The sequence below is a fragment of the Hydra vulgaris genome, chromosome 08, assembly GCF_038396675.1.
Source record: "Hydra vulgaris chromosome 08, alternate assembly HydraT2T_AEP".
Lineage (NCBI taxonomy): Eukaryota > Metazoa > Cnidaria > Hydrozoa > Anthoathecata > Hydridae > Hydra > Hydra vulgaris.
The window spans coordinates 33,749,692-33,776,917 of record NC_088927.1 but is presented as its reverse complement, the minus strand read 5'-3'; the positions used below and the strand labels follow the sequence as shown (position 1 = coordinate 33,776,917).

At 28.6% G+C, this 27,226-nt stretch overlaps 1 long non-coding RNA gene across 1 annotated transcript; it reads right to left on the bottom strand.

The window, feature by feature from the left end:
* Positions 1-857: 857 nt before the first annotated feature.
* On the bottom strand, positions 858-3,162 carry LOC136084299 (uncharacterized). The gene is made up of 3 exons (XR_010640460.1): positions 3,002-3,162; positions 2,119-2,196; positions 858-1,910 (listed from the first exon to the last, which is right to left on the bottom strand). It is a non-coding gene; the product is annotated as an uncharacterized LOC136084299 (long non-coding RNA).
* Positions 3,163-27,226: the final 24,064 nt, after the last annotated feature.

Here is a 27,226-nt window from a genome sequence, read left to right as displayed (position 1 = left end):
TCATTAGGAACTAGTTTATTTTGTCGTATAAGCCCATAAATGTCACCAATTTTTATATTATTACTAAACAAAAAAACAAAAAAATTGATAGGTAAACAATGCAATTCTTATTGAATTAAAGAACAAACAAAATAAAATGTATTTTTATTTACGAGAAATAAAAGTCGATTTCAAGCAAACAACATAAGTTACAAGTCATTATTTTAAAATGTTAAAGAAAACCACAAGGGGAAGTTAGGGGCAATGTATATAGTTCAAATAGGTTGGATATATATTACATTTACTAGTTCAGGATTTTAGGTTCTAGTAGATTCCCTAAATTATGTGACACTTTTTGTACAAAATAAAAGTATTAAATGTGAAAAATTTATCTCGTTATTTTAATGCCAGATTAAAAGTGTATTATAAAGGCTGATCTTTACTTTATATTTTTTTCGCAAAATTTTACTGTAAAATAGTTTAAATATATAAACTAATCCCGTAACCGCATAAAATTTTAAAAGTTACTGTTTACTATAGCCTATGCAGAAATAAATAAATATTTATTTTTTAGGTTTTGTCCAACACCTGGCCCACCGGTTTGAAACTTCCATCTAATGGACAAGTACTGGGAGTTTTGTTCTATAATATTTATAAAGTGAAATTATATGTCATTGTAAGTGTAAATCTTACTATTCTTGAGTGTATTATTTACTGGGAAAAAGCACGTACACCGACTAAATCATTACCTAACTGTGTTAACAAACTAGTTTTATTATACAAAGTTTGGAGAGATTTGCAAAAAAATGCACACAAAAAAACAAACACAAGAAGTGTTTCAACAACGTCGACAAGAGTTTCTTTTCCAACTTAGACAATTTGTTTGAATGTTGATTAGTTATATTATAAGTCTAAAAGCTATAAATAATATACTTTACAGTATATACTTGAAATTATAAACATTAAATTAAAATATATAATTATTCAATTTATTTAATGCTTTTTGATGCAAACTCAACAACACTGGATTTAAACCGTTTTGTATTATCTATATGGTTAACTCTTCGTTTGTATCTATTCCATGTTTTTTTGAATTCATGATGAATAGCTTCTCATGTTTGCTCACAGTAAACTCCTAGGCCGCAGTCAGTAGAATGAAGAAAAGGAAGTATATAACATACTGCTATGTGAACTTTCCATGTAACACTGAGTTCGATACCCTCGAATGTGGCATGCACGTATTCAGTCAAATCTGCATTGGATTTTTTAAACTCCATATCAGCAGTGCTGATGGTATCCCTTGCTACCATACCAAACGCTTCTGCTTAAGGGATTTAAACTTTCTTAAACATTTTACTATTGGTAATAAGTCATATTTTCCATTGCTTATAATATCTCTTTCAAGTATATCCACCAACTTCAGGAACTTGCTTGCATTGTTTCCGTCAAGTCTTACGCCTTGGTATCCTCCAAACATGATGCAGTTTGATTGTAACCACTTCTCAAACAAAGGCCATACACTAACTAGAAGTACTGCAAGTTTACTTACAATTCCCATTAGAACACGGAGCTCAGGAACGAAAACCAACTCTTCAAGAAGAGTTTCAGGACCTTCCAAAAACCAAAAATCTTGAATTTGTAACATTTTTAAAGTGTGACATTTTTAACTTCTTCTTTCTGTCAAGGGTAAAGTTGTTGTAGTGCTCATCCAATGATATAAGTGTTCTCTTGATACCAGACTCAAGAGTGCAGGATCCCTCACAATATAAGCAACTGTATTTCCCATCATGACTACTAATTCCAAACACTGAATTTGCACATTTAAGATCAAATTGCAACGTAAAACTTTACATCGTTTAAGTTCAGCTCTGCTGCTACAATGAGATTGTTGACAGGTCTGCTCTCTGAACAGATATGAGCTACTCCTTGCACTAAATATTTTTGTTTGAAAACAAATGAACAAAATTTTTAATTAATTAAATATTTTATTAAGTACAATAAATTTTGTTATATGAAGCATTTTATATATATATATATATATATTATATATTATATATTTGTTATATGAAGCATTTTCATATTTTTGTTATGCATTATATATATGAAAAAATAAAACAACAATAATAATAAAATTCTAACCTACAAAACCAAAGCATGTTGAACATAGGCTGGAAAACTTTGCACGTTCAGAATCATTGGAAGCAGAAAACCCTTCCTCTGTAATGAAATACATAAATGTGTTAAATATATCAAAACCTTATTTGTTTCAAATATTAATATTTACGTGTAAATATAAAAATAACTTGCTGCCAAAAGTGTTTTCTGACATTTTTACATCAACGTTTTCACAAAAATAAAATCCTCGGTCAAATTCCAACCATAACTATCACTTGAGCAGAGTAAAATTACAAGTGTCAAAATTCTCAATTATTAGCCCATGCCCGTCATTATAGAATCAATTAATAATAAATAAATAACAATATAAAAAAATTTGAAAATTATTTTCTTTTTTAAACGACAAATGAAATTGCATCCCTTAATTTCTGACATATATGTAAGAATGTTTGTATATATGTGTTTGTTTATGCGTATATGTATATATGATTTTTTTTCTTCACATAGTATTTTTCAGAAAAAACATTTTATTGTAAATTTTTTATTTGTAAATGTGGGCTTTAAATGTTATTGTAAAGGGGCTCTATGAAAAGATTGTGGTGACACCAGTTATCCGTATCTTCTTTGAACCCCTGTCTGTTTTATATATATTCTTTGTGTAACGTAAAAGTTTCATTGTAATTTTATTATTTTATTTTTATATCAACAGCGAAATATATTGAATAAAAAAAAAAAAGAATAAAAATACATTTAATTGAAAGAGAAGTTTTATAAAAATATTTATGTTTATAAAAAATTTTATATTCTGTTTGTTTGTTTGTTTGGGTGCCCCAAGAAGACCTAAGGGTTTTGTCACAGAGTACCGCGAAAAATCATTTAACTAGGAAGTTCAAAACTCCTTTCTTACCGTGAAAATGGCGTGAAATATGCCCAGAACTCGCTCCGAATCCTCCCAGCAAGCACATAACGTTATTTCAACGTTGCGAAATGGTTGATATATGGTTGAAAGATAACGATCTAAATTTCAACGTTATTTCAATATTAGTTCAACGTTAAAAAAAAATGTTGAAAAATTCAACGTTTATTTTTAATTAAAAATAAACGTTGAATTAACGTTGGAAAAAAAAAGTTGAATTAACGTTGAAATTTTCAACGTTTTTTTTTAACGTTGAACTAACATTGAAATAACGTTGAAATCTAGATTTTTACAGAGTTATTCATTTTTATATGCGTGTTTATTCATTCTTATATGCGTGTTTATTCATTGTTATATGCGCGTTTATATCCGAGTCGACTATTCATAAAATCTTTAATATAACTTTATATTGTTGTGAAATCTTAATATTAACATTAATGTATTTGTAATAATGCGGTCTCAGTGAAGGTATTGGAAAATTACGCCAACGTAATTACATATATTTAAAGTTAATAATATAATATTTTGTGGTTCTGAATTTTAGATAAAAACGCATGATATTTGTAAAAACAGGATTATTCATTCTTATATGCGCGTTTATTCATTTTTATACGCGTGTTTATTCATTCTTAAATGCACACTTATTCGCTCTTATGCGCGTATTTATTCATTCTTATATACGTTTTAAAAAGCATATTTAAGCAATTTTTCTTATTTCTTTGTAAACGAGGTTAAAAATACTTAAGACGAAGACTTTTTACATTCGATGATGGTTTATTTAATTTAGTATTAGATCTTTGTTTAATTTTAGTATTAAATTTTTTGATTGATTAAGTTATTATTTATCAAATTATTCATTTATCTAGATTTAAATTTAATTATTTATAATTATTAATAATATCAAATCTTTACCCTATGAATGGAAGAGAAAATACCAGTGCCAATCGTAAAACAAGAAAACTGACGACATGACTGCATTTAAGCCGTTTTCTGATAAAAAACGAGGTAAAAGACCTATAAACCCTCAAATAAAAAATATTATCGAATCATGCGTACAAGAAAATAATCTTTGTACGCAAGAAGCAAAAAAAAACACTCGGATTTATCAAGAAAGCGGGACGTGCATGTGCCAGAATAACGAAACTCAACACGAGTTATAGATGCACGCTATGCATTTTTAAGCGAAATTAACGGAATTTCAAATAGAAAAAACTTATTTACTTGGATGAAACTGGGTTTAATGTACACACTAACAGCACATATGGTTATTCGCTTAGAGGTGTACCAGCAATTTTACAGTCGTCTATAAATCGTGGTAAGAATGTTAGCTTAATTTGTGCTGTTTCAGCAATGAGAGTGCTGGCAGCGGCGGTTTTAAGCACAGGCAAAGCAGACATTTGCCGGAGGCCTCGCATTTTTTTTTCTTAGTACAAGTAATATAAAAAATTTTTCTTAGTACAATAAATATAAACAACGAAACTCATTTATTAAAATTCAATATAATGTATGCTTACAGTATTTTTATAAACAGTATTTTTATAAAATATTCAACTTTACATATACATCTATTATTATGTATGTAGCAATTTTTTTTTTGCATTATACATAATGCCTGCCAACCATATGAAAGAGTATGCGGTTTCTAGTCTCATATACATTGACAATGACTGTGACAAATATATCTTTGCCCATATACACCTACACGTCTCAAAGGCTTTTTCTGTTTTTCCATCCTCCTAACTGAATGACTTTTTGTTTGTTTGTTTATTTATTTTATATAATATCGTCTTTACATTTTTACTGTTGCACAAGACATAATCTGAGCAGTGATGGGATGTTATGCTGGTTCCGGGTATTTGTTGTAGCGGTTTCTGAATTTAGAAGTGATGAATCATTTGAAGCGATTATAAAAAATCTGAAGAAATAGCTATAAAATTAGGTACTGAGCCAGTATTCACTCAAGTGCGGCTTAGCCGAAAACGACGTTTTTTTGAATATGAAGGAACTGATACACCTCTAAATGGAAAGTCTAAATATAAAGTAGATTTTTTTAATGCAATAATTGATGTTGCATTAGTAAGCTTAAATGAAAGATTCAAAATGCTTGATTCATACAACAAAATATTAGGTTTTTTAACCCGTACCGAAAAAATGCGAAGTTTAGATGCAAATGAATTGTTGAATGATTGTAAAAATTTAGAAATATCACTGAGAAATCCTAGTACAGAAGAATCGGACGTGAACCATGAAGAGTTATATTCGGAAATAAATACATTTTTAAGAATGGAAGCTTCGGCGGAATCGAAAGATGTACTGGAAGTATATTACGGCAAATTCTTTAATCGAAATTTTTCCAAATTTATTTATTGCCCTACGAATTTTACTAACTTCGCCTATTTCAGTGGCAAGCGCATAGAGGTCATTTTCCAAATTAAAACTCATAAAAAACTATTTACGTTCCACTATGGGTCAAGACCGCTTATCTGCATTAGCTTTAATTTCCATTGAAAATAAAATAAGTCGGTCCTTGGACTGTTCTGATTTAACTGATGAGTTTGCGTCTTTAAAAGTCAGAAAGGTTAAGTTTTAAGTCAATGTAATCGATCCTCCTAAAATCTGCGAAAAAAATAAATGGTATCGCATTTTGAGTAGTCTTATTAGTGCATCTTCATCCAAAATAAAAAAAATACTTAATGTACATTTAAAACCTATGTGCGTTTTTTGCTTCGTTACGTTCTAATAAATATCCAAAACACAATAGAACACAAGAATTAAAAACTCAACTAATATAATAGAAAACTTGCCTATGGCCTCGCATTTGGTAAATTCGCCACTGAGTGCTGGCATATGAAACAAAAACTGGAGGTCGGAATGCAGATTTCTTTTGTACTTTCATTTCTACAATGTTGGCTCCTGCGGTTAGGAATGTAGATGTGGAAGCGCTGGTGTTTGTTATGGACAATTGTAGATTCCACTGGAGTCTTTCTATTAGGCAAACACTAGCCTCTCATGGCATAGCTATTAAGTATCTGCCAGCATACACGCCACAGCTTAATCGAATAGAAGAATTTTTTTCTTTATCAAAGCATACTTACAAACAGGGAGAAAGGCCTTGGAATACGGATTGGCTAATCAGAAAACTTAAAAATATTATGGATACCACAGAGTTTAATTTAATTCCATTTTACAACCATATGCGTAGTTACATAAATCTAGCGCTGGCTCGGCAGCCATTTTTTAAATAAATAGCAGTGGCAACAACCTAATTTACATTTTATATATATCTATATAAAAACATAAAAGCCTATTTATTGTTTATATTATTAAACGGGGAGTTATTAAACGTTTCCCAGTGACACTAATGAATTCACTCGTTTGTTTATAGTTGTTTTATTATCATTTCACTGCGAGTATATTATTTACAAATATCATCCTTTTTATCTAAAATTCAGGACCACAAAATATTATATTATTAACTTTAAATACATGTAATTATGTTGGCGTGATTTTCCTTCGCGAAGACCGCATTATTAGAATATATTAATGTTAATATTAAGATTTCACAACAATATAAAGTTATATTAGAGATTTTATAGGTATTTGGCTCGGATATAAACACGAGCATAAGAGAATAAATAAACACGCATATAAAAATGAATAAATGCATATAAAAATGAATAAATTCATATAAAAAGTGAATAAATGCATATAAAAATGAACAAACGCGCATATAAGAATGAATAAATGCGAATATAAGAATGAATAAATGCGCATATAAGAATGAACAAACAAGCATATAAAAATGAATAACCATGTAAAATAAACGTGTATAAATGTATAGTTTTACAAAAATTTATAAGAATTTGCATTATACACAAGTTTTTTACAAGTCTTTTTACATTGTACAATTACCTTGCATATTTTACATAAAAATGGTGCATTAGAGATGAATAGGGCAAAGTGACCAATAAATGGCCACAAATTTCTTAAAGATAGCCGTGAAGGATGCCTTAATGTAATGTGAATTTTTTTTTTTTACTGTTTTATTAATGACTAACGCCTACACCTCATAAGGACTTTTTTTAGTTTTGAAACATGTTTAATTCAGAGAAAAATCTATTTAAATAGAGATTTTAATTGTGTACCAATTAATGGTCGGGTAGACCAAATAGTAGCCTGTAAATTAGGAAAAAGAACCTATTATGAGCCACTTATATTACCTTAAATCGACATCTAAAAATGCTTATATATTGAAAAGTATTATCCAGACAGGCGATTAAAGCCTAATAATGAACTTAGGTCTACTTCATAAGACTACAAACCAAGATTAATTTTTTAAAAGTAAAATATTCTATACTTTGCTTAAAAATATTATTTTGGTTGATAATAAACAAAAAAACTTGAACAGTATTCATTTGTTATTCAAATTAAAACAGTTGAACAATAAGAAACTTTTTAATTACTTCTATATAAAATCAAGCACAAAACAAATTTTAAATAAAAAATAGCTTTAGCAACTAGCTGTTATAAGATTTCAACTTACATATAATAATGCAATTTTCAATACATGGACAATAAACTTTACAATAATATATTGGGAAGTTTTGATAATGAACTATTGATAATCTTTTAAAATAAGCTCACTAATACTATTATTGATAAAAAGAACTATATCCTCTGGTACTTCAGTACAGATTTTTTGATTATATGAAGAGATATTGACTTTCAATATCTTTGGAATTGAACTGACTTTTCTCATTTTAACCGAGTTAACTTTTTTAGATAGCTTTTAAATCTCTTATTTTTGTTTTATTTTCTTTTTCTTTTTGCTTTTTCAATTTTTCTCTTCAGCTGCTGCCAATTTCTCTTTTTTTTTTTTTTACCTCATTGTTCAATTTAGATAGTATTGTTTTTGATAAGTTAATACAAAATATTTTTGAACCTTTTTTCGATTTTCTTTTGTCTTGGTAGCATATATCTTTGGATAAAGCAAAATATCATTGTCACTACCATTAGTTGAATGCTTTGTACACGAAATAATTGGTGTTAGACTAGGCTGAACAATGTTTTCAATTGGCATCTGATTACAATGATCAGTGGTTTCATTGGAAAAAAAACTAAATTGTCCAGTCGTTTCAGTTGGAACAGGAGTTGGCTGAATATTGGTTTCATTTAAAATCCCATATCAAAGAAACAGTATTATTGTCAAGGTTTACCAAGTTATTATCTATTTTACATTCAGACTTCAAAATCGACTTCCTCTTCTATTGCATTTTCAAATCTTGTTATTCTAGTGTCAGTTTTGATTGGGTGCAGACTTGATTCAAGCAGATCATTTTTGTCAAGTAGCTGTTCTATGGAATAGGTAAGTAAGCTGTGCTTGGAACAGCAGACGGATTATATAGATAAATGCCACATGATTGAAACCCTGAAATAATATTGTCAGCTGTGAGGGCTTGATCCCAGGCTTTCTTAAAAAGCCCACAAAAATTTGACTTGTCAACAGTAACTCCAGGATATTCGTTCATTAATTCCTGACATGTTTTATTATAATATTAAGAGGACCAAATACTGTGCAATCTAGAGGCTGGAGTCAATGGAGACAATGTGCTGGTATTTCCACAATATAAATGTTATTTTCAATTGCAACAGACAATAACTCAACAGAGTTATGAGAATTGTGACCATTGACTATGAGAGTTTGTGGTTTATCTCTACCTATATTAGGTAAGAAAGAAATGGTGAACCAAAGAAATGCAATTCCTTGCTTTGTCCAACCTGTCTCACTAAAACTCCAATTTGAGCCTGATAGGACATGTGCAGTATTAAAAGAATGAAGAGATCTTGTTGTCTTACCTTTGCTATCAAATGTGGAGGTACTAAATCACCAGCAGCAATAATGGTTATGGTTTCATGTTTTCCAGATGTGCGAGTTTGAAATTTAGTTTTGCGAAAGTTTGAAGTTCCTTCAGGCTTTCGCAAAACTAAATTTGTATGTCGCTGATTAAATGAGCGCCACCAATTTTCCGAAGGAGTTGAACGTTTAAACTTTAAATTATGTTTTATGGCTAAATCTGAAGCATGTTTTTCAAATTGTTTTTTTCCAAATCCAAATCCAAGGGCAGCTCTTGTTGCTGCCCTTTGGATTTGGATACAATTTAAAAAACATGCTTCAGATTTAACCATAAATCTACATATCTACATATTATCTACATATTTAGAGTGAAAATTAGTTGAATTTTACATATTCAACTAATTTTCACTCTAAATATGTAGATAATATTGGACTAGGTCCGGGCTTGATGCCAAGAACTGAATCTCCCTTAAGAAACTTACTAAGGGTTGACTGAGGAATACTAAGTTATACTGCAGCTTCTCGTTGCAACATCAACTTATTTTGAACAGCTGTAATTGCATTTTTCATGTTGCTGTCGGACCACTGAAATCTCTTTACTTTTGTCACTTTCTGGTTCAACTTCGAATTAAAACTTCGAAATTTTAATTACATAATACATATATACAATGTTATATTTTAATTACATATTCACATAGTATGTATATAGCTATTATGTAATGTTTGAAAGTATGTAATTGCATTTGTTTTTAAAATTATTATGTAGCTAGTAATTATTAGAAATAATTTTTTTTTTTATATATATAAATTATATAATAAATATTCAAACCATTATTTTTAATATTTACAAACATAATATAAAATTACATACTTACAAACATTACAAACATAGTAAACTTTAATATTAGGTTAATATTAGGACAATAATTTAATTTGTGTATAAACTATAATATAGTTTATAATATAGTCTATATACATACATATAGTCTATACATATATACATTGTGTATATATACACATAGTTTATATATAAACCATAACATAGTTTATAATATAGTCTATATACACAAAAAATTAAACTATTGTCCTAATAATAGCCACATCGGTTACAAATAGGAGCCATGGCTCTTATTTGGTTAAACGAGTAGCTGTTATTAAAACCTATTTGAAATCTGAGAGATTGACCAACAAAACAGTTTGCATTATAATATTAAAGTAACATAACAGATCAAAATATACCAAAAACCCGGTAACTGAAAGAATATTGCTTTAAATGTGTCTCAAAGTTGCTTGAAAAACCAAATATTATTACTGACGGTATAAAATATTTATTTAAATTAACTTTGATAAAAATAAGATTTCTTTAAAATCAAGACTAAATGAAATATTTATAAACATTAGAACAAAACATAGATATATTAGAGAAACACAAAATTATATTCATCAATCAGATAAATGTTCGACCAAATAAGTAAATGCAATAAAATTGGACTCAAACTTGGCTCCTAATAAGCCATTATTAGGGCACTTTGTCCTATTTAAATAATTTTAAAATGTTTTTATATATGTAAAATTTACAACCAAAGTCTTATTATAATTATGAAACTATAGTGTGGACCAGTATATTTTGGTTTGTTTAGTTATAACACAATGTTGTTTGTGTGAATGAAAATCCATCAAGTTGAATAAAGAATGGTTTTGTTCATTGTCCAAATCGAAATGTGAAATTTGCAGTAAAAAATTAAAATATAACACAACAGTTGATTGGTATAAGTTTAAACAAAAATGTGATAAAACTACAGGTATTATAACATATTCTATATAAATGATTATAACATATCTATATTTATAAGATTAGTATTAAAGACCATTTAATATTATCTATCAAATCCTATGCAAAGTATTTATTGTATTCTTTTTGTTAGGGATTGGTATAATAACATCAGGTAAAGTAAGAACATAGATAAACTGGATTGCAGGCATTAAGATAACTTCAAAGTAGGTTGATATTTTTGTTTTACTGTTGTTGTTTTTTTTAATATTTGGCTGCATTATTAAAATAAATTAAAAATGGCTTGTTCAATAGAACAAAACAAAAATTTAAAGCTTTAGTTAAAAATGCAAAAAATAGACTAGTTAATGTAGACTTTGATAATATAGGAGCTTAAGTATACAATAAAGTCATTTTTAGATATATCAACTTTGTTTTGTCATGTGCATATAATGCTCAGTCAGAGAGAAGAGCCAATCAATGGAGATCTCTAAAGAAAAAAAAGATTTTTTTTTTAATGTATTGTTAATGTCAAACTGTTCAACTGTCATGGAGTTTAAATTAAAATAAGTAAAACACATTTTGGTTATAAAATGGATGTCATAATGTAAACATGAAAGTAATTAAGAGTGTAAATTATGACTTTTTAAATTAACTTTTATTACTCTGCCATCATACATAATTATCTTGGATATGTCAATATTGTACCATTCATGACTTTCTGCTAATAATTTTTTTTTTACACATAATATAATCTAAATCATCAAGTTACATAGATGACAAATTGTTAAATAAATTTCTTATTTCATAAATAGTATTTATAAAAAAGTTAGTATTTACAAAAAAGATAAAGTTATTAAAAGTTGCTAATAGCATGCTCAAATTAGAGCTAAGATATCTTATAAACAGACTTCAAAACAGCAAAAAATTTATAAAAAAGAAGAAAGAAAGTTATGTAAACAGCTAGGATAAACAGCTTTTTCCCTAATTTTCTTTCTTTTTTTAATATTTCAATATATCTGTTGAGTATCAAACCACATTTATATAGACTAGTCTAGATCGGTTTGTCTACTAACTCTAACCTCTCAGCTGTATTCATGTCTGGTTTTTCAGATCTTAATTAAGATTGTTTTTTATATTTTTTTTGCTATGATTTGATTATTTTTTGTTAATTTGTGATTTAAGTATTTCATTAATTTAATTTATTTGTTATTTAATTGCATTTTTTTTGTTTTTTTTGTTGTTGTTTTTTTATTAAATTTTCTTTGATTTCACAGGTTAATGACAAGTAAATTAAAAACAAAGTTTAACTAGATCAGATCTAAAACAAAACAAACAAAAGAGAATGGTTTTTAAATATTTACAAGGTATTATTGGTATGTATATTATATTTCTTTGCGCTGCTCCCACCCATATATATATATATATATATATATATATATATATATATATATATATATATATATATATATATATATATATATATATATATATATACATATATATATATATATATATATATATATATATATATATATATATATATGTATATATATATATATATATAAATGTATATGTATGTATATATACATATATGTATTTATATATTCGTATATAGTTCGATCCCCACCACGTCCCTGGTAGTATCGCGCTCAACTTGTTTCTCCGCGCAGCAGCCTTGTTCGTCAAGGTTCGTGTTTCGGAGTTATAGAGTTGAGAGAGGGTTATAACCACAATTAAGTAGCCTCCTTATCTGTAGTGGCCTTCTGGGCCTTGGGGAGGTGAAATAACAAAAAAAATATATATATATATATATATTAGATATTTACAAATATATATTTATATAAACTTACAGTATGCAAAATACAAAATTTGTCTCTCCATCAACAAAGACTCGTAGTTGATTTGAAAAATCAAGGAAAATCCTACCGTCAGATCCAAAAAGAAACAGGAATTTCTTTTATGACAGTGTCCTCAATTGTTAAGCATAATCTGATTGGAACCGTTGCTAGTGTGGCTGGCAGAGGACGAAAATGCAAGTTTCATTCTTTTTTTCAAGTTTTCAAACCATCAGTGCAATTGATCACAATATCATCATTAATGTGAAGAAAAATAGATTTCTTTCGGCAGCTAAATTAGCTTTAAAAGTTCAAGAAGATCACAATATCACAGTTACCCCTCAAACAATTAGAAATAGTATTAGAGAACAAGGATATAGAGGTAGAGTTGTTTAAAAAAAACCTCTTTTAAATGCAAAACAAATGAAACGATGATTAGAATTTGCAAAGAAGTACGAAAAAATGCTGATATCATATTGGAAAAAAATTTTGTGGTCAGATGAGTCAAAATACAACCTCGTATCATCAGATGGAGTTCAGAAAGTGTGGCGAAAAAAAGAAGAAGCTTATAAATTAAGTTATTTGCGAGGTAGTGTAAAACATGGAGAAGGTTGTGATTGTTTGGGGTTGTATGAGTTGGAAAGGAGTGAGGATATTGACATTTATTAATGAAAAAATGGATCCTTCAATGTATTGTGAAATTCTCAAAGCCAACTTGCGATCATCTACTAAAAAATTGAGAATGGGAAACAATTTTATATTACAGCAGGATAATGATCCAAAACATACCGCTAAGAAAACAAAAGTATACTTTTACACTAACAACATCAATGTTTTGGAATGGCCATCTCAAAGTCCGGACTTGAATCCTATAGAAAATTTGTGGTATATTTTGGACAGAAAAATTGGTGACCGAGCATTTAGACGTAAAGGCGACTTGAAAGAAGCCATAATGAGCGCATGGGATAATATAACAACAGAAGAGACTCAAAATTTGGTCAACTTGATGCCGAATCGTCTAGCTGAGACCATCAAGGCCAAAGGAGGTCCCACTCGATATTAATTTCCATGAAGTTTGATCAGTATGACATTATTTTTGAACAAATATATATTTGTATATAAATATATATTTGTATATCGTACACCCAGGTCAAGGGTGTCACTCAAACACAGTCAAAAGTTATGGATATTGAGTTATGAATGTCATTTGATAGTATGTTATGTGTTGTACATGGTGACAAAATACCACAAGTCTAAAACGAATGTTTACAAAATGACAGATAAAAAAGGCACTCTTAGTTGGAAAAAATATTAAAAACTTAAAACTTCAACCCTGATTTTCTCAGTTCGACACTTTTTGACTTGTGGCACCCTTGATCTGGGTGTACGATATATAAATATATATATATATATAAATATATATATATATATATATATATATATATATATATATATATATTTATATATATATATATATATATATATATATATATATATATATATATATATATATATATATATATATATAAATATACATCGGCTACATCGACTGAGGGTTTGGTTGGTGCAGACAGTCTATTGAGTAATAAAAAAAAAAAATTCTGGTCATGCATTTTAATTTTTACTTTTTGTCAACAAAATACGGAAAAACTTTCTGACAACCAGTTAGGGGTTTTATATATATATATATATATATATATATATATATATATATATATATATATATATATATATATATATATATATATATATATATATATATATATATATATATATATATATATATATATATATATATATATAAATATATATATATATATATATATATATATATATATATATATATATATATATATATATATATATATATATATATATATATATATATATATATATATATATATATTCGTCTAGTTTTTTTCCTTGAACATCAGTTCTTTGGAATTCGCTTTCTTCATCTTGCTTTCCTGATTCATATAATTTGCAATCCTTTAAGTCGTCTGTCAATCGTTATCTTGCTCTACAATCTTCATCTTTTCTCTTCCAGTAACTTCTAACTCTAATTAGTGGTTGTTTGCAGCCTTGTTGGAAGCGAAGATGTTTAATATATATATATATATATATAGATCTATAGTTTGTTGGCTTTAGGAAGAGCGGAAGGAAAAAAGTGATTCTTACGCCAACACATACGTCACTTTTAATTACTTTTGACTTTCGTCCAACATTTCCGTGTTGGACGAAAGTAAAAACCATTAATTTAATTACAAATTAATCGTTTTTTAAAAAAACCACAAAAACGCAAATTTAATTGACCAGAATGTTTTTAAAAACATTCTGAATGTTTTTATAACATTTTGAATGTTTTTAACAATATAAACAAAGTTTTTATTTTTATTTTTTTTAATAAAATGTTTTTATTTTTATTTTTTTTAATAAAATGTTTTTATTTTTATTTTTTTTCTGTAAATCATGCGCGGAGTGTTGCTACATCGACTATCTTATAGCCTGACTCGCAAGGGAGTGCTGCTACATCGACTGACAAATAGCCTGACTCGCAAGGGAGTGCTGCTACATCAACTGACAAATAGCCTGACTCGCAAGGGAGTGCTGCTACATCGACTGACAAATAGCCTGACCCGCAAGGGAGTGCTGCTACATCGACTGAGGGTTTGGTTGGGGCAGGCAGTCTATCATTATTAAAAAAAAAAAATTCCGGTCTTGCATTTTAATTTTTACTTTTTGTCAACAAAATATCGAAAAAACTTTCGGACAACATCTAAGGGTTGTATATATATATATATATATATATATATATATATATATATATATATATATATATATATATATATATATATGTATGTATATATACATATATGTATATAATTATATACATATATGTATATATAAATACAATTAATCACAGATATCTTGACCCTCCAGGGGACCAAGGAAAACGGTTTGACTAAACAAATGTTTGACTTTAGCGATGTATAACTGCCTCCAAGGTTTGTGTTATGTGTGTGTATTGTATATGCGTTGATGTATGATGTTGGTGTATGATGTATCTTTATCCAAAAAGGTTGATATCTTGGTCAATAATGAAGTAAATTAGGCACGGATCAGTAATGAGTTGACCCAACGTTTGGTTTCAACGTTGATTTGCGTTTCCATTTTAACCAAAAATCAATCATTTTTCAACCATAAATTTCAACAGTTTTTCAACGTTGTTTCAACGTTGATTGTGCTTGGTCTAGGTCTCTTGCTTCTAAAGAAAGCGCACTAACCACTGCGTGCGACTGTTGTTTAATCATTTTTTATGTACTAAAATTATCATTATTATTAACCATATCCTAATTAACCATAATTCAAAACATGGTGAAAGACAAGTAAAGCAAAGTGATTTTTAATTTACTTTAAAAATATATGCAAACAAAAAACAACAGTTTGCGTCGAAAAAAAAAATCTAAAAATGCTGTAATAATGAGAATTTAAGTTATGGAAACTTTAAAACTGTTGTTTTTGAACGAACGTGAGCAAAAGAACATATTTTTTTATTTTTTTTTTAATATATATATTTTTCTTTTTTTTATATAGAATTCATGTTATATAGAATTCCAAATCCGAGTATCTTCGTCGACCACTTTGGTCGAGAAAGCTACTCTTTATTTTTTATTTTTATAGTCTTTACAACCCTCTCTCAAATCTTTAACTTCAAAACACGAACCTTGACAAATCAGGCCGCTGCGCGGAGAAACGGTTGATATACATAAAACATGTGATATATTTTATAATTATTATATTTTTTTAATTGAAAAGAAAAATGTGTTTTGGATATCTGAAAGTTAAATGAAATTTTAAAATGTTACCGAATTTAACTGAAACCGAATTTCTATTTCAAATTCGGCACCGAAGTCGAAGCCGAAGTCAACTTCTCCTTTCAGTAATCTTCGTAATCCGAATTTGAAACTTGAGAATTGTTTTACAAATGAAAATTTTATTGATATTTGATTAGATAATTAAAAGAAACAAATTTCTTTGATAAAAATTTATTTAATGAAATTTTTTTTTCCATATAAAATCTCAAAAAAGAGGACGAAGTTTTCAACAAGTGGCATGAAAATATTGATTTTTAAGACAATCAAAACAGCATCGTATAACAATTGTTATTTTACGTCTAATGATGGTCTTTACAAATTAGACCAAAATATCACAAAAAAGAAAAATTAGTTAGTACGATGCTGTTTTAATGTTTTATAACTTATAAAATTTTACGTACAACAAGAAATGTCGCTTATACACTTAAGACATAATCGTGCAAAAAAAGTTTGATTATTTCTACAAAAAAAACTTTTTGACGGTTAAAAATTTACCACAAAAATATTGCGGCATAATATTGACGCAAAGATATTGTGGCTTTCAAAATACCGAGCTTTTAGCCTGTTTTTTTTTTTACTATAAGAAGCTGTCACGTATTTAAACAAAATTAGGAGAGCTAAAATTGTATATCGAGATACTATTTTATTATTTTTAAGTTTTATTAAACAAGAAAATGTTTAACTGAAAATGCTTATCGAACTTCTGACCACTGTTTTAGTTATTTTTGATGTAAAAGCAGGTTAGAATTCGTTTATTAATATTATTATACCATTATTTTATCTTTGAAAATATGTATGTCAGACTGTGTTCAACTGAACATGTACCTGTGAAAGTTTGACTGACGTACATGTGTATTTGAATTTTAACAAAAAGTATTAAGGGTGTGTGTAGAAGTGGTGGTTATATATTTAACCAGTGGCGTAGCAAAGGCCATTAGCGCCCAGGACAAAATAGCATAAAGACATCTTTTTATTGGATAAAAACCAATTTTTTTTTAATAAAAAAAGCTTTTTTTTTGCTCTTATTATTTTGGCGCTTCTATAATCGTTTGGGCCTGGGCTATTTTTTTATTTTTGTTTTAATAAATTCATTAAAAGTAAACAGATTAGACATATAATAATTATTATAACACTATTATCACACAATTATGTTATAACACAACTACAAGCGGCAGTTAAAAAAAAAAAAAACTCAAAACAATTTTGTCGATAAAGTTTATTATTTATAAAATTATTAGATATAAATTGATAGTACTAAAGATTTCATTAAATTTAATATCATAAGAAAAAAATACCATAAGAATAAATGGTTAATTATTTAATGATATGACTTATTTACCGTTTTATAGATGATAAGTCAATTATGCTAAACCCTATTACTCTAACTAAAATCTTCAATTGATGTATGTATAACAGGCAACGAATAAAATTAGGCAATCTCTTAGCAACAAAAAGTGTATTCCTTGAAAACTGTTAGTTCCATTGGTTTTTATAGGATAATAAAACTAAATAATTGAATAAAATTTAGATACTGTAAATGCAATTAACTTATAATAGCTAATTAACTTATAATAGCAAACTTATAATGTTCTTAAATAATTTTAATGTCTGTATCATTCAGATTGAATTTTAATTATTCAATTATTTTCCAATCAATTATTTTCTGATCAATTATTTATGCTTTTTTCTGTCTTTATAATTTTCAATTCTAGTAGTAAGTTATTCAATTATTTTCCAACCAATTATTTACTTTTATACTGATCTTTAATTAGTTTTCAGAAATTTTTATAGGAAAAAACTAAAATCTCGCAACTCGGTATAGTTAAAGCGATTTATAAGTTATTCGAATTATTTGGAATTAGCATGATTTTGTCAGCGTATTATGCCCAATCAAAAGCTTTAAATTCTATAATTTTTATTGCGTCAAATTTTTACAATGTTTAAAGAAACTTTTCTCTTTTTTAAATAATTTTCAAAACTTTTTTATTACCCTTAAATGTGAATCTAAAGAACACCATTTTTGAGTCTTTAAATCAATTCCACTCAACATCGTTAACTTAATTTTAATTGAAAATTTTTTAAAAAGTGCCATAATCTACCATAGATTCTAGCTCAAATCGGTTTCTTGACATATTAATTTAATATAATTTTCGAAACACAACATTTCTATCAATTTTCACAAAAAATATTAGAATTCCAACTAAGAAAGCGCTTATTATTAAGAAAAATTGCCAATAAACAATCAGAACAGATCATATTATTAAACTGTAATGTTCATTTCACTTAAAAAGCGTATATTTCAAAATCTTATTCAAATTTGACCAAGCGATTGTGATTTTTAGACCTTCGGTCTAGATTTTTTCGCTACAAACATTTTTATTTTATGTGTTACGGCAAAATTTATCATTTTAATTTTTTTCGTCTTTTCATGATTTACAGACCTGTTCATTTAACGGAAATATGTATAAGTCAGCAAAATATTATACAGACGCTGTAATTATTAAAAATTGCCTTAATTTCACCTAGGGCCGCCGAGAACCGTCACGCCGCCTGTAAATATTTTTTTTTTTTTAGGTGCCCCAATAAGACCTAACGGTCTTGTAAAGAGCACCGCGTAAGTGCATTTAACCAGGAAGTTCACGCCTCCTTCCTTACCGTGACGCGAAGATATGTCCAGAGCTCGTTTCGAACCTCGATCTCCTTCTTATAGGGCAAGCGCTCTAACCACTGCGCCACGGGCGTACAATCAACCCTGATTGGAAATCAACCCTGATTGGCGCCCTTATTTATTCTTTTCATTTGGTGTCCCTTGGATATCTGCCGCCCGGGACAAGCTGTCCTTTTCGCTCCCTTCCCCTTTCGGCTGCTCTGATTACACCGAGAAGCTGATAACGATTTTTTTAAATTTGCATTTAACGCAAATTTTAAAAGAAAAGGTTTTTAGTTATAATGGTTGTTTAAATTCAGTTTTTATCGGTAATGTATCAAGCAAATCACATTGATTCTATTTAATAAGATTTCGAATGACTTTATTTTTTAGTCTCGTTACAGTAAGCTGATATTCTAAAATTTTTAAGAAAATTCATAGTATTTTTTTATTTCATAATAAAATTTTTGAAAAAATATTGCATTTTTTGATAATTTTGATGAGTTTGAGTTTTTAATTTAACTCCCTAACTGTAACTGATTAATCGCTTCACTTCACTTTTACTTTTTACTGATGCCAAACCTTGAAACATAATTACATGTTGATATATATATATATATATATATATATATATATATATATATATATATATATATATATATATATATATATATATATATACTGCAGGCCAAAAGATTCCGGACACTTGATATTTTTATATAAAAAGCTAAAATCTATCCTGTATCATCAAATTAACCAATAAAATTAATTTATAATACTTAAACTTACTAATTTTAAGTGTTTATGTAAGTTTGAGGTCAGTAATTGGGTATTACTGACCTCAAACTTAAATAAGTAAGTTTTTTTTTTTAATTGTTTATTTTAACTTGATATATAGCGTTACATTACTCTTAGGAGTTTGGTCTTGTTAAAGTTATTTATTTGTTGAAACACCAAGTAAATATTTATAATATAATGATAGCCGACTAAAATGATTAAGAATATTTAGTTTTGTTTAGTTTTCATTTGGTATTAATGATGGTTACATTAAAAAATCTTGAAAAAAATTTTAAAATTTTATAATTCGACTATTTAACTAAAAATATGGGTAAGAAACTTTCTTTAACGGTTGCAAAACGTTCTGAAATAATTACCTTACATAAAGAAAGTTATTCAGTTCGTAAAATTTGCAAAAAATTAAAAGTTGCCAGAAGTACTGAACAAGATACCATCAAACGATGGAAAAAAACAGGCATTTTTGAAGACAAAAAAAGATCTAGTAGACCACGGAAAACAACAAAAGCAGAAGATAATAGTATAATATTGATGAGTAAAAGGAATCGAAGACTTACGGCCCCGGAAATAACTTCAGGCTTTGATAGGAGTCATTCAAAATCCATTTCATTAACCACTACAAAACGACGTCTTAGACAAGCAGGACTTTCTGGCCGTATAGCGGTCAGGAAACCGTTGCTACGGATTGGAAATAAAAAGAAAAGGTTACAATGGGCTATAGACCACCAAAATTGGACAGAAGGAGACTGGGGAAAAGTGCTATGGACCGACGAGTCCAAATTTAAACTGTTTGGGCAAAGACGTAGAATTTACATCAGAAGAACAACAAAAGAAAAAATGATCCCGGAGTGTTTAGTGCCGACAATCAAGCATGGTGGTGGGTCAGTTATGGTATGGGGATGTTTTTCTTCAGCTGGTGTTGGTGACCTAGTTAAAATTGAGGGTATTATGAATAAAGAACAATATAAAACAATTCTAGAAAACAATGCTATACCTTCTGGCTTAAGAACTATTGGTCGTAGTTTTGTTTTTATGCAGGACAATGACCCTAAACACACCTCAAAATTGTGTAAGAACTACATAAAGGAACACGAGGATAATGGTGTCCTCAAAAACATGACCTGGCCGGCCCAATCACCAGATTTGAACCCAATAGAGTTACTGTGGGAAGAATTGGACAGAAAGGTCAGACAAAAATGCCCAACATCCAAAGAGCACCTGCGGCAGATATTAGAAGAATCCTGGTTATCAATTACACCCGAAATAATAGATAAATTAATAAATAGGATGCCACGGATCGCAAAAAAAGTGATAAAAACTCGTGGTTTATTTTTTGACGAAAAGACAGTTTAATAATAATAGTGTTGTTAGTATTTTTTTTCTTTTATTTTTTGTTCTTTTTTTTTTTCTTAAATAGTAACTATATGTATCTTTTATAAAATAAATATGATATAACAATTTTTTTGATATAATTATTTGAGATTTACTTAAAAAAATAAAAAAAATCAACGCGTCCGCAAACTGTTGGCCTTCTGTGTATATATATATATATATATATATATATATATATATATATATATATATATATATATATATATATATATATATATATATATATATATATATATATATATATATATATATATATATCGGACAAAACGAGTGCAACCAAATAATGCTAATTTAGTTTTTTTATATAAAAGTGCTGCGTTTTTTCAATTTAGAGAAATAACTATGTAACTGTTTAGAGACAAAGTTCTTCAAGTTTTATTCATCACAAAGTTCATAGTTTGTACACGAAAATTAATAAATTATTCAAAAGTATTAAAAAAAGTTGATTTCCTTCTTGACAAAACAAGTGCAACTCGACAAAATGTTGACCAAGCTGTATTTCGCTATTATTATTTCGTGGCGAATCCTTTGTTTTCGATCACAGCCTTGCATCTTCGAGATTCGATCAGGTGATCAATGAAACTCTGTGGAATTGCTGCCCAGGCCTTTTGGATTTGTTTAAACAGTTGATCCTTATTACGAACACCTTCACAATTAATTCTGCGGTTGACGATCTCCCACAAGTTCTCGATAAGGTTGAGGTCCGGAGATTGAGGCGGCCAATCCATCACCAATAGGTGGTTGTCATAAAACCACTGCTTGACTACTTTTGCAGTGTGTTTCGGATCGTTGTCTTGCTGAAAAACCCATTTTATTGGCATATTCCATTCAGCATGAGGTAACATAACACCTTTCAGGATATTTTTATACATGAAACGGTCCATTATTCCATCGTTTCAATGTATTGGACCTAGACTGTTAGCAGAAAAACACCCCCAGACCATTACATTGCCTCCACCATGTTTCGCGGTCTTATGGCAGTAACGTAAATCGAGGCGTTTTCCGGCCGGTCGACGTACACGGCAAATGCCATCGCTCCCAATGATGTTGAACTTCGATTCATCACTGAACAGGACAGTTCGCCATTTCTGCACAATCCAGTCAATATGAGATGTAGCTAACAGGAGTCTTTTCTTCTGGTTTTTTAGTGAATTCAGTGGGTTTTTTGCAGGGGTCGAGAAAACAATCCGGCTTCAACAGCACGCCGTCTGATTGTTCGGTCCGATACAGGCAGCTCTAATTGCTTTTGTATCTCAACTGATGATATCCATGGTACCTTCTTGACAGATCTGACGATCATAGAATCCTGTCTAGAAGTGGTGGAACGCGGTCTTCCCCCTTGGTTATCTGCTGCCAACTTCCCCGTAGAACGATATTTGGAACATAGTCTTCATACGGTCCATTTTTTTCACGCGATATTTATCACAAATACTTTTTTGTGACATTCCACTTACGTAATCGCCAATAATTTTTTTCTTAGTTCCAATCCAAGACTGACGGGAGCCATTTTTGCACTTGAAGTCATAAAAATAATAAAAATAAATAATCACGCTTCTCAAGACTTACCGTGTTACATTTACCTTGTGATGATACAATAATGCTCTGTGGAACACAACGTCTTGGTTGGATGTGGACTGTATTGATGTAATGAAACACTTATTGTATTTCACTTCTTGTATTGATGTTCTTTGATAAAACACTTTGATAAAACTCACTTTGATAAACTGTCTTGATAATACTGACTGATTGACTTCCATATACTGACTGAATTACATGTCGATTTACATGTCTCATATAGTAAAATGAACCTGTGTGAACCTGTTCTGGAAGATTCTAGATGCTTCTTTTCGATGCTTCTGGAAGCTTCTGGATGCGTCTGGATGCTTCTAAATGTTTCTGGATACTTCTGGATGCTACTGGATGCTTCCAGATGCTTCCAGATGCTTCTTCTGGAAACTTCTGGAAGCTTCTGCATGATTCTGGAAACTTCTGGATACTTCTTTTAATTATTAAAAGCTTCCGTGACGTTGACACGGACCAGACTTAAGAAAATGAAACAAACCAAAAAAGTTGCACTTGTTTTGTCCGCTGCAAAATGGCGCTTGTCAACGAAATTCTGCCTGTGTGCTGTCACATTTATATAGAATCGTAATCATCTTGAGTTAATTTTTATATAAATAGTTTTGGATATCTTTTACCTGTTTACCTTTTTTATCTGTCAAAAATGTTACTGAAAATCCCGAGAAAAAATGTTTGTTAAATCTAAATATCGTCTGATCAAAAAATTTAATATCTTGAAAAATATAAATTTAAAAGAAAAAGCTGAGACTCCTTCATTTCTTAAAGATGTTGTGTTAAACCTATGTGAAACGGAAATATCTGAAAACCACAGAAATCTTTTAGAACTAGGACCTAAATTTGTTCCAACTATACAAAATATACCCATTTAGACATTATTTTAGTAATAGAATCCACTGCGTTAAAACTAGGGTATTGCAACAAAATTGAGATTTCACAAGACTTACGCAGAAAGTATTGAGGCAACTTAAAATGCTTAAACCTCAAAAAAATAGTAATTTAAATTATAAACAAAAGAAAGCATTAAAAGAAATAAAAGAGGACAAAAACATATGATATATACTCTTTTGATAAAGGAGCAGGCTTTGTTAAAATAGAACACAGCAAAGCCATTGACAAAATTCGTCAAGAGATTGGCAAAACAAAGATAATTAAAGAGGACCCTACCATTACATTTGCTACTAAAATTAGAACTTACCTATCAAAATTGAATAAAAAAGGGTGATTTACCAAAAAAGAATATTAAAGTCTTTACCCAAGCGACCCAGTACCGCCACGTATGTATGGTGTAATTAAAGCGCACAAACCAAAAAAATGATACCCTATGCGATTAGTAGTTTCAAACATCGGGACACCAAGTTATGGAATATCACAATATCTAGTAAATATATTTCAAACAATTTTAGATAAAAATATAACAAAGTTAAAAAGTTTGTCAACTTTTGTAAAAATAGCTAAACTTTGGAATATATCAAACGATGAAATACAGGTATCATATGACGTTGTCAATTTATATCCATCAATTTCTCTGGGAGAGGCTACAAAAATTCTTCTTGATATGTTAGAGCACTTCCCAAATTTAAATAAACCAACAAAACTAAGCGTTTCAGAAATAAAATTACTAATAGAACTGTGTTTACATAAATGTTTATTTTTTATGGAATGAAGAAATTCACGAGCATGTAGACTCAGGTCCAATAGGACTTTCACTCATGGTAGTACTTGCGGAAGGTTTCCTGCAATTTTTTGAAAATAAAGCAATCGACATTGCGCTTCATTCTAATCCACCGTTAGAAATAAAATTGTTTTTCAGGTACGTAGATGATAGCCACGCAAGATTTACAAATAAAGATAATGCCATCCGTTTTCAACAAATATTAAACAGTCAACATCATGCCATCAAATACACAATTTAATTGGAAGATGAAAACAAAAGATTAAATTTTTCAGACATTCGAATAACCAATAATCGAAAAAGTAATTATGATTATAACATACATTGAAAAAAAAGCAATAACAAATATTCAGGTTAAGCCCAATTCAAACCACGATTCAAAAATCTGAGAAGGAATATTTAAAGGATTTATTCATAGAGCTTTATCAATTTGCTCTGAAAAACTTTTGAATAAAGAAATCAATTTCCTCATAAATGTGTTTGTTGAAAATGGATACAAAAAGAAAAAATTACAAGACCAAGCAAATATTGTTATAAAAAAACGACACTCAAATAATGATGAGTTTTATCTAACAACGAAGCAACCATGCCAACTATATCACTACAGGGCAGTCTTTAAATCTAGAGCAAATCTTAAATCTTTGCTAACTTCACGCAACAAAACAAAACTACCATCAAATAGCCATCCCGGAGTATACCAAATAGAATGTGAGTGTGAACAAAAATACATCGGCGAAACAAAAATGAAAATAGCAACAAGAACAAAACAATACCAAAAAAATGTTTTTGAAGAAAAATTATAACAATCTGCAATTGGGCATCATAAAATTAAATGTTCATGTAGTATAAAATGGGATCAAGTAAAGACGTTAAAAGTAGAACCCAAAAAACTTGAAAGAAAAGTTCTAGAGGCAATAGAAGTTCAGTTAAACAAATACGGACCTAAGAGCGGAGGTATGAATTTAGATGATGGTCAATACGTAAAAACGCAATTCTGTACGCCATACTTTTTATACCTATGTAATATTAAAAAAGACTAATCTAAGCAATCTTTAAAGAAGCCAATAAAAAATGACGTTACCGTTTGTTTCTAATTGAATTAATAATTTCTAATTAGCTGAAGATGGTTGTATTAATAATCCAGCAAATATTTCTTAGATTAAATAAAAAAAATAGTATTAAGCGAATTCGTATTCGTTGATGTTCATATATTAAATTTATTCAAGTCTCTTACATGATGTCATTTAAATCATATATATATATACATATGTATATTATATATATATATATATATATATATATATATATATATATATATATATATATATATATATATATATATATATATATATATATATATATATATATATGTATATATATATCATTTACATATTACATGATGGTGTAAATTTTCATGCTATAACTTCTTTAATCATTTTTAGATAAAAGCAAACTTCTATCAAGCATCGAATCGAATACAAGCACCATTACTTCGAAGATCTTCCCACAGTCACTTCAGTCACCATTTGAAAATCTTGCAGAGGTTTTAAAAATAGATATAAAATCAGAGGTCGTGACCTATATTCTTTGGGCTATAGTGGGGACAATTTTAATAACTGGAGCTATAATTGTAGCTTGTTGTTGTTGTATAAAATCCAAGACAAACTCTAGACTTATCAGCACTCCAATCTTTACAAAATTAAATAGAAAACTGTTTAACATGAAACATTGCAAAACTGAAAAAAAAATAGACAATATTAAAAAAGTTGAAAAAAAAATCATCAAAAATGTATCGTTAGTAAGTAGAGAATGTTATGGAGATATTGTGAGAGGGTCTCCTCATTCTTTTTTGGAATATGCAACATTTAAGATATTTTATACGGAAAATTCAGGGTTTGAAACATTTAGTAAAAAAATATAATATTGCATAATATAATATTATTTACATATTTTAACACCAAATCCTTCACATAACTGAGTACAATAACTGCTATGCTTGATAAAGTTATGAAAACATTTAAATAAATTGTTTACTTAAATGCTGAGTTTTTAATTGGAAACTAGCGTATACGTAAAAGTCTAAAGTTTGAGCTAAATGCAGAAATTTCCCTAAACACAAATTTATCATAATTGCATACTAATCACTGTACCATGTGACAATATACGCTACATATATGATTTCAGAATAAAAGGTGCGATAAAAGTTTATTTGTTTCTTTAGAAACATAAAAGTAGTCTGGTAAAGACTCTCAATAATTAAGATGTCACTAACAAGTTCACTTGATATTTATTAAATTAATTTTGATCATATATAGTTTTATGAAACACATCGGAAAATCCCGCAGTAATAGCTGTTACTGCGGGATACCAAAAAGAATAAATTTTCAAAGTATCGAGTAAGAAATACTTTAAAAAAAAAACTTTTTTTGCAGTCTTCAGGAAAAGGAAATAACATATATATAAATGTATATGTATATATATATATATATATATATATATATATATATATATATATATATATATATATATATATATATATATATATATATATATTTAAAATATTTCTTTAGTGAAAGCTTTTCGAAAATAAGTTATTGCGAACTTAATAAGATCTACAAAAATTATGAAACAGCTTGTTTAGGGGAGAATGGGGCACCATGATACAGGGAATACCATGAAACATAGAAATTGCGAAGTCGCCATTAGGGTTGCAATAACCAATTTTATATGGTAAAACAGTTACTACTAGACCTATGTTTTGACAAAAAAAATTATATTATTAGATATCATT